Source organism: Scylla paramamosain, chromosome 12 (genome assembly GCF_035594125.1).
Source record: "Scylla paramamosain isolate STU-SP2022 chromosome 12, ASM3559412v1, whole genome shotgun sequence".
NCBI classification, from domain to species: Eukaryota; Metazoa; Arthropoda; class Malacostraca; order Decapoda; family Portunidae; genus Scylla; species Scylla paramamosain.
The window spans coordinates 27,597,685-27,607,947 of NC_087162.1; the positions used below are offsets into that span (position 1 = coordinate 27,597,685).

A 10,263-nucleotide genomic window follows, 5' to 3' on the forward strand; every position below is an offset into this window, starting at 1 on the left:
TAATCCCCGATGCTTATAAAGACTTCATACATTACTTCTGGTGCTGTTGATGGTTATCGCATTGAAAAGGTAGTTATGAGATAAGCTGCCTTGAAATCCCACTTGTAATTAATTGAACGGTATGGAAAGTAGAGCTGACAAAATTTCACTTGGCTACTAGATATGTCAGACAAAAAGGAAATTCTATAATGCTTTTTAGGTACGTACATGTTATCAAAAGTTTCCGCGTTTCATCCCGACAATTAAGGCTGTAATTGAAATGATTGTGTTATTTCAAAGGTGTTTTCGTGATTTGAGTCATTGTAATCATTGCTTAATCATGTTTCCCTTAATTACTTACAGCATTTTAGATAATTATGTTGGTAGTGCAGTCTCCTGAATAGTCTTGAGTAGCAGTGAAAGGGTTAACAGTGATTCTGTATTTCTAGTGACCGTTTCAGGATTCTGCGTACTCAGGAGAGAAAAAAACTACCCATGAGAACCTGACCAGAAGTTTCCGTGGCATCTGAGAACAGTCCTGAAGAAAGCCCACAAATTTTAAGAACACTTGTCTTACAAATTCTAGTCTTACTGGAGATAAAGGCTTGGCTGCGTGTCGATCAATAGTCATTACAGCGGGAGGAACTAATACTCGTAGCAACAACATCCGAATTCCAGGAAACACACGAGGGATCAATCCATCTATTGCTTGCAGTGAATACAGTAATTAGATAATGGCTACACTAACAAGCGAAACGTCAGTGGTAGCAACAACATCGCTGATACCAACAGAATTAAGGCCCGCCCCTCTACATCCCAGTGGAGGATAAGCAACGCCAACACAAACTTCAAAGAACAATTATCAAGTGGCTGCAACAACACAACAAAAACGACACGAGTAACAAGTGAAAACAAGCTAACAACGTCATAACAACTGTTGCGCGCCCTCCCGCCCTCGCCTCATATTAGATGCTTCTACCTTTTCTTTTTTTATCCTCTGTGTGTGTGTGTGTGTGTGTGTGTGTGTGTGTGTGTGTGTGTGTGTGTGTGTGTGTGTGTGTGTCATTCACTTTCCTTTTTTCCTTCTTTCTTTCTCTTTAATTTCCTTTGTCGTGGGCGTCCGTGTCTTTTCTGTTTTTTCTGCGTCTGTCCATCAGTCAGTCAGTCAGTCAGTCGGTCTGTTTTTGTTTGCCTGCCTGCTTGTTTTTCCTACTTGTACGTATCTGTGTATGCATCTCTCTCTCTCTCTCTCTCTCTCTCTCTCTCTCTCTCTCTCTCTCTCTCTCTCTCGCTCACAGAGTTAATAGATTTCTCACTTCGATCCTGCCTCGCTTTCCTTCCTATTTCCTGACTTCCTTCCCCTCCTAACACGAAGGCCGCTCATCCTTCACCCCCATGCCCCCGCCGCCCTCCCCTTCCTGCCTCCTCACCTCTCCTTCCCCTCTCCCCTCACTCCCCATCTTCATCTTCCTGTGATGGAAAGTGATGTTACTCCAACGAGGTAAAGAAATTAGTTTTTAATCTGATCTGGCGTGTTACATTCCAGCCCCATTGGTGGTATACCCTTTCGCCTTCCCCTCTCCTCTCCTCTCTTACTCCTAAACCACATCATCCTTACGTGTTGCTATTTGTATTCCATGTGGTGCACGTAATCTTACCTTACCTCACCTTACCTCACCTTGCGTAACTTTACCTTACATTATTACATTATCTTACCTTACCCTATCTAACCTTATCATGTCATTCCTTCCTTTACCTAAACTTACCTTAACTTGCCTCGTCTTCTCTAACGTAACCTGACGCAACCTAACTTACATTACATTATCTTCTATCGAACCTTATTTACCGTTCCTGACCTTACCTGGCCTTACCTTACCTTCCTTAAACGAAGCGTATGTAAAGGAAGAAAAGTTGATAGAGGGAAGGTAAAATCCAAGTCTCTCACTTCAGATATTATAGATATTATGATATTAACGGAAGCTGGAAAAGTTGGGAATGGGAAAGGTGTGTGTGTGTGTGTGTGTGTGTGTGTGTGTGTGTTTATTGTAGCAATGGAGAAAATTATGATGAGAGGAGATGTCTTGATCTATTTATACATATTCATTTTGCTCTTCCATTACACACACACACACACACACACACACACACACACACACACACACACACACACACACACACACTCTCTCTCTCTCTCTCTCTCTCTCGCCAGTAATCTCAACTTTCCCCGGAAAACATCGAGGCGGCAGATAAAGTTACATAATACAATGCTTCGTTCCATACCTCGCAAGTCTGCTAAGGAGAACGAGGGTGATATTAGCAGCATCGGCAGTCCGTCGGGCGTCATTTGGAAACAGGTAGTCTTGTGTCGCCCTTCACTGAGTAACACTTTAATTGCACTTCACTGCGACACGAGACAATTAACAGCACCAGAAGTAATGCGTGACGTATCTACAAGCATTTACAAGGAAAGAGGTGATGAAAAGAATAAACTTTGCAATGCCTACTCAGTTTAAAGATTGGAGGTGGCTGCAGAACAAGTAAAGATGTCTCAAAGTGATTAAAGTAGAAAGAATGATGTACCAAATGGCAGTCAAAGGGTTAATTAAAAGACGGCTTTGTCGTAATAGTGAAATACAGGAATAGTTAAAAGTTTCTAGGTATGCAGTGAACGATATGAAGAGAATTATGCAATGAGGAGATTACCAGCGGCTGATGTATTTTGCCAGCCACAAAACCAACGGATTAAAAGTGGCGGAAAATTATTTAAACGACTAACTAATGTTGAAGTTCATTAATTTCGTTTTTAAAATACTTATCGCCGTGCTGGACTTAATTGAGTTAAGCGAGGCGTCGACAGAATCAAGTAGGCCTGTGTGTGTGTGTGTGTGTGTGTGTGTGTGTGTGTGTGTGTGTGTGTGTGTGTGTGTGTGTGTTTTCTTTTTATTTATTTATCTATTTATTATAATTTTATTTTAACCTTAATGAATTTCTGAGCAAGAGACAAGACTCGTGGCTGCGTCAACCGCCGGAACATAATTATTGTTGTAGTATTTATTCTCTCGTTCTCTTCTCGTGTTACTCAACTGTGATTGAGTTTATATAAAAGTGTGTTCTGGCCGAGGGGAGCAAAAAAGACGGTGAGAGAGAGAGAGAGAGAGAGAGAGAGAGAGAGAGAGAGAGAGAGAGAGAGAGAGAGAGAGATAGGGGTGGGGGGGACACTAATGATGCCTTAACCAAAAAAGAATAGTGTTTAAGCATTTTCTCTTACATAAGAACGCAAGGTGATGATGAAAGCTGTAAGAAGACAGGTATCTGCGCGTGGCAGCCTCTGTATAGAACAAAACTCTCTCTTTCTCCCTCTCTCTTTCTCTCTCTAGCTCTTGTTCCTTTGCCCTCGCTTTATCACTCCTTACTTTTTCACTCGTAAAGTAATTAGGGCTCCTCCTCCTCCTCCTCCTCCTCCTCCTCCTCCTCCTCCTCCTCCTCCTCCTCCTCACCATACCAGCTTTTAATGTCTGAAGTTCAGCCGAAAAAAATATCTTTAATATAATGTCGATTTTGATGATGTTTTTGTTTCATTACAGTTCAGGCCTTTGTTGGGTGATAATTCGTAAAGATAGTAGTAGTAGTAGTAGTAGTAGGAGTAGTAGTAGTAGTAGGAGGAGGAGGAGGAGAAGGAGGAAGAGGAGGAGGAGGAGGGAAAGAAAAAGGAAGAGGAGAAGTGAATGAGGTTTTGATTCGTGACTGTGATAACCTTTATGTTGCTGAATGGAGGGAGAGAGGGAAGGGAGCAAGGAAGGTTAAATTTCTCTCTCTCTCTCTCTCTCTCTCTCTCTCTCTCTCTCTCTCTCTCTCTCTCTCTCTCTCTCTCTCTCTCGTTAGTGTTATTATTGTCTGTTACTTGTTATTTGTAGTTTGTTGTTGTTGTTGTTGTTTTGTTGTTGTTGTTGTTGTTGTTGTTGTTAGTACATAGTAATCATGTAAGTAGTAGCTGTGGTATATACTTAGCGATTGTAGTGACAGTTATATTACAATGGTGGCGGTGACAGTGGCGAAAGTACCTGATATGTTATAGTGTTGCTTGTGTTGCTTGAGGACGGTGGTAATATTCAACACTTCTCTTTGAACCTTCATATCCATTGAATTGTGAAATCTGCGGCGCTCGTCCTTCACACTGATTTGTTTTGAAGTGAGTGATTGTGAGACTCGTGTTTAACCTCGGGAACGTATTCAGACTCTCTGGTAAGTAGTGTTGCAATGATGACTGTTGTTGGAGTAGCAAAATCTTGAAATCCTCGTATTTTTAGCGTATGTTCTCAATCATCACATCGGGTACGGTTCTAGTGGGACAAAGATGTGTGTTGTGGTATTAATATTCGTTCTCATTCTCTCTCTCTCTCTCTCTCTCTCTCTCTCTCTCTCTCTCTCTCTCTCTCTCTCTCTCTCTCTCTCTCTCTCTCTCTCTCTCTATCTATCTCTCTCTCTCTCTCCTTCCCTTTACCCTTTGTTTTGTTGTCATTGTTTTATTCCATTCTTAATATTTCCATTCTCTCTCTCTCTCTCTCTCTCTCTCTCTCTCTCTCTCTCTCTCTCTCTCTCTCTCTCTCTCTCTCTCTCTCTCTCTCTCTCTCTCGTCCTATATTTTGCTCTTAATATTCTCATTCTCTCCTCTCTCTCCCGTCTTCATCCTCTTCGTCCTCCTCTTCTTTGTCCTTACCCTTTTACGTCCTCCTCCACTTCGTCCTTCTCCTCCTTCATCCTCCTCCTTATCGTCCTGGTGGAGGTGATGATACGAGACACAAAAGGAGAAACACTTGTGCTTCCACGCCCCATCCTGCTTAACACCTAATTACATTGAGCGCTTGCCAAATATTTGTCCTCCTTCATCAAGAGCCGATCACTCTTGTTTTACCTGGACGCCGAAGAAGAGTGTGCGTGGACCAGGAGTGCTTTTGTTGGAGTGGTGGTGAGGAAGGGAGAGTGTGTGGTGATGTATACTTGAGTGGTAGAGCTGGTGGTGTGGTGCATCGTGTAGTAATGGGGGTGTAGTGCTGTTGGAGGGTGTGTGGTGATGTACTAGTAATATTGGTGTCGTGTATCGTGCAATGATGTTATGGTGATGTTGAAGGTGTGGTGATAATAAGTGTGAGGATGACTGATGTTTTTTTTTTTTTTTCAGTGGGTACGTTTGGAAATGTGTTGTTATGCCTTATGGTGATATGCATGGCTTATGGTGGATGTTAAATGGTAGTGAAAGGCAGTGTGGTAGTTGAACGAGGCATCCATACTGGCAGTGGGGAGAAAATACTCATGAGAACCAGACTCCCAGTGGCCTTCGAAAACAGTCCTTGTTAGAGAGTAAAGCGATTGAAAACATGAATTGTGTATTGTATCTTGAGTCTTTGATAGATGATTCTTTGTGAGTCTCAGCACGTTGTCTCCATCAACGATCCTCTTACTGTTTTCTGTGCCGCATTATTTTTGTACTTTTTTTTTGCACCTTTTTATTTTGTACATTATCTTCTATCAGTAATCCTCGTGTTGTTTTTGTACCCTGGAATATTTTATGGGGAACCTTTGTGTGTGTGTGTGTGTGTGTGTGTGTGTGTGTGTGTGTGTGTGTGTGTGTGTGTGTGTGCAGTACGTGGGGTCCGGGATCAGGTGGCCCCGTTCTGTGCAGGCTGCCTCTGCTAATAAAGCTCAGTAGAAATTATGGCGTGAGTGCATCGTTTCCGTCTTTTCACCTGGCGCCCATTGGTGATTTGCTCAGGTATTGTGGCGAGACATACTTATATTCATTTTATGTGGTAGGGGGATTAGCGAAGAAGGAAAAAGAAAAGAAAAACGAACCGTATTTGTTTTGCTCTTAATATTTGTTTATTTTTGCGTTTTAGGAAGACTGGCCAAGTTGAAGAAAGGGGAAAGGAGAGACGGAGATTATTATTATTTGTTTGTTTTTTGCCTGTTAAGAAGATTGGCTAAGAAAAGGAAATAGAAAGAAAGATGGAGATTATTATTATTTTTGTTTGTTTTATACGTCAGGGAGACTGGATAAGTTAAAGTAAATGGAAATGTCTCTTAACTTTCTGCTTCCAAGAGGGCGGGGAAAAGTAAAAGAAAAAAAAAAGGTTAGCGAATTTAGTTCTGCATTGAGGCAGCTCTCTAAGTCATGGGAATATTTACTTAACCAAACATTTACTATTATTTCTCTATTTCAAATCAAACTAAACTCACATATTCACTTTCAACTGGCTCATTTTGTCCTTCTATTAAGTATTATCTCACATCAGATTATATTTACCAGATTTTTTTTTTAATCCTCTCTCGTTTTTTAATATTGTTTCCTTCAGGCGAGGTTCTTCAGCGTCACCTGCAGCAGTGGCCGTTCGTCCCTTCGTCCCCAGCAGCCGAGGTTAGTGAGTCTTGTCCATTAGCTGTCCTTTGTGTCTCGTCGGGTGTTGGGCTGAGAAATGCAAGAGCCTCGAGTTGCGTTTTGTTGCAAGGCATGGCTTCCTGTTTTCGGAGAGCGGCGGGATGAGTGTGTGTGTGTGTGTGTGAGAAAGAAGAGAGAAAAATAGGGAAACTTTATAACAGTGGATTCAGTTGAAGGTATGAATAAAATATAGTACTACAAAAGTGTCCAAAAAGATGATGACTATGTAAAGATATGCATGGAAGTAGATAGGCAGATAGATAGATAGGCAGGGGGAGAGAGAGAGAGAGAGAGAGAGAGAGAGAGAGAGAGAGAGAGAGAGAGAGAGAGAGAGAGAGAGAGAGAGAGTCAACAACGCTGTTACTATTCTATCACAAGTTCCAATATTTTTCGCATCTCTCTCTCTCTCTCTCTCTCTCTCTCTCTCTCTCTCTCTCTCTCTCTCTCTCTCTCTCTCTCTCTCTCAGAAGCGCCAGGCAGTCGTCGCTTCACGTTCAGTTTTCTTTGTCAGACTTCTGTTACCTGACAGTTTAGCTGAATTAGTAAAGAATCTCTCTCTCTCTCTCTCTCTCTCTCTCTCTCTCTCTCTCTCTCTCTCTCTCTCTCTCTCTCTCTCTCTCTCTCTCTCTCTCTCTCCTTCAGACGTATTTTCTCCTCGTAAATAGAAGTGTAAGCTGAAATACAATGTTACCTGAGCACACATGTACATCGTTTTTGTCCTCCATTTCTTCCATTATTTTATTTTATTTTATTTTCAACTAAAGAGTGTGCTGTTTTTATGTATCCTCTTATCTTTTATTGTGACGTATGTTTTACTTTCCTTTGGGTCGAGTGTGTGGCGTGGAGTGCGTGCGTGAGGTGGTGGAGAGCCGCAGTCTGAGGGTAATGTGTTAAAAAAATTATATTTCACGCAGACAGAGGAGCAGGTAGATAGGCAGAGGGATGGGATGGAAAATGGATCACACACACACACACACACACACAGAGAGAGAGAGAGAGAGAGAGAGAGAGAGAGAGAGAGAGAGAGAGAGAGAGATTAAAGCTGCTTAACGTTCTAACTTCCCCTACACTTCATAACTAAATATTCTTGTGCATGAGGATGGAGGGAAGTTTCCGAGCAACGTTTGGCTATGATATACAGTCAGATACAGACAAACATTCAGTGTGGGACATATTCGGGCCCAACAAGTGGAAAACTACAGGGAATCTATCCACTTGCATTTTCCCTTAAGATGTCAACTGTCGATATCTCGTACTCAAGGTAAGAAGACTGAAGGAAAGGCACATGAAGAATATAAAATGATAGAGATGTCCGAGTTTTTCGCTGGTGTGCTTGTTACGTAGATCACTCGATGTCCTCACTCTTCCCTCGTCTACACAGTCTTTTTTTACACCACACGTAGTTCACTCGATATGCTCCTTTTTTTTTCCCTCGTCTGCATCGTCACTTTTCAAACCTGACGTTGTTCAAAGGAATTCTCAGAACATACCTGTTCTTTCAGCGCACCTGTGATGTGTGTTGGCACAGGTGATGGGCGGCAGGGCACGTGTCGAGCCGCCCTGCACCTGCGAGTCTTTTGTTTCCTGGTCTGCTGGTGTATGATTTTATGTACATCACTTTGTACATTCCATTTGTTTTGAGTCAGAAGTTTATATTCTTTCCCTGCCTTTGCAACCGTGAACGTTCCCTTGCAATTTTGAAAGTCACCTCAGTATTTATGTTCTATTTCTTTTGTCATATTTTGCTGAAGGGGGATGCTTACGAGAGGCACGAGAGAGGCTGTGTGTGTGTGTGTGTGTGTGTGTGTGTGTGTGTGTGTGTGTGTGGTGTGTGTGTGTGTGTGTAGTGGAGGTCCTTTGACGGGTGGCAGTGGTGCGCTCCTGTACACACGCCGAGAAGAGCAAACGAGTGGTGGAGTATGCATCGTTTTCTGTGTCGCAGATAGCACAAGTTCATGCACCAGTTAAGGTTTTGATAATATTGTGGGGCTTGCGCAGTGCAGCTTGATTAATGGAATGCCGACAGAATGACCGGACATTGAGTGCATTTGTGGAGGTGAGGGCGGCGCGGGGGAAATACTGCCGATGGACACGAGAGCAGTGGATGGAGAGTGTCGTGCCGCGCCAGGTATTGTGGGCAAGGTGCAGGAAGGGCTTGGGGGCTTGGTACAATATAGGGCAGAGATTTTAGTGGGCGAGTGCTGGGAGCGGTAAGAGAGGGTGTATGTGGAAGGGAAAGGCTGGCTGGTGAGGGGGTGGGGTGTGGATGGGGATGTATGGAAGGAACGTTGTGCAGGAGGGGTGAGTGGATAGTCCTGGAGCAATTGTCAGTCAGAATAAAGATTGTGTTATGTGTGCCTCTAGAGAGAGAGAGAGAGAGAGAGAGAGAGAGAGAGAGAGAGAGAGAAAACCAGCACCACCACAAAAACTACGACTATCATTACTGAATCACAAACAAGAAACTGGACTACCGACACAACATGTGCAAGATTACCAACAGCGCCATCTATGAAACGTAACCAGAACCACCTTTTACTAAGACACTTCCATCACATCTTTACTTTCCCAATGATAAACTGGTGCTCTCAATCTGTTATTTATTAGTCCTTTAAGGCAGTGGAGGTGGTTGCAGGTAAGTGGTGTTGTGGAGATTCAGGCAGGATTGGGTAGTAATTGATTCATTGATGGTTATTGATGCTGTGATTGGTGGTTTTGCTAGAAAGGCTTGGAGACTGTGCGTGTATGAGTGAGTGTGTGTGAGTGTGTGTTGAGGCATGATTGAATGAGATTGGGGAGTAATGGATGAGGTTCAGAGACACACACACACACACACACACACACAGAGAGAGAGAGAGAGAGAGAGAGAGAGAGAGAGAGAGAGAGAGAGAGAGAGAGAGAGAGAGAGAGAGAGAGAGAGAGAGAGAGAGAGAGAGTTTTGGTTTGTTTTGTTATTCATTCGTTTGTTTTGTTTTATTGTTTATTTTAGGTCTTTTAGCATAATTTCTCATCATTGTATTTTTTTTCTTGCGTTGAAGCATTTAGCATTTATACGTTTATTTATTTATTTTTTCATACGAGTGTTTTACAAAGAGTACGAAATAATGAGTTGTCACAGAGAATAATAGAGCCAATTCATGTTTACTTCTTTTAACATTTTTTCATCATTATTTTTCATATTTTTTTCATCATCACACTTCCTTTCTTCATTATTCTTCATTATTTTTTCATTCTTTTTTTCTTTTTTTCTTTTTTTCAATTACTCTTCTTTCTTCATTATTTTTCATAATTTTTTTTTTCATCATTACATTTCCTTTCTTCTGTACGACGCATTCATTTCTTGTTTTTTCCCTATGAGTGATTTACAAAAAAGCGCGGAATAAGCTTTTGTCACAGAGGATAATCTATCTAATTTACGTAATGAGTCGATTAATTTCCGCGGAACCTTTGGCGATATTTTAATATATAAATTTGATCGTTATTCCCACCCCGCGCGATTTTATGAATTTGGACCCTGTAAACTTTTCGTGTAAATACCAATGTCAGCCCAGGGAAAAAAAAAAGAAATATTTATCACCGCCGATGCTGCGATGAAATGATTTAATTTGAGAAAGTAAATAGCGACAGGACCACGACCATCATCACCACTACCACCTCCCACTCTTTCTCGACAACCAGCACCATCACTACTACTACTACTACTACTACTACTACTACTACTACTACTACTACTACTACTACTTTTATCGCTACCAATTAGACACTACCACCATTCACCACCACCACCACCACCACCACTGTCCTTCTCCCCACTATAATCACCATTCAACACCACCACAACGACCACCATCACC

At 42.1% G+C, this 10,263-nt stretch overlaps 1 long non-coding RNA gene across 2 annotated transcripts in view; it reads left to right on the plus strand.

Moving 5' to 3' along the window:
- The first annotated feature begins 6,326 nt into the window (after positions 1-6,326).
- Positions 6,327-10,263, plus strand: part of LOC135105474 (uncharacterized) — a 75,970-nt gene continuing 72,033 nt past the window's right edge. For both annotated transcript variants that reach the window (XR_010270859.1, XR_010270860.1), the window contains exon 1: positions 6,327-6,391. This is a non-coding gene — a long non-coding RNA (uncharacterized LOC135105474). The remainder of the gene's footprint in view (positions 6,392-10,263) is intronic.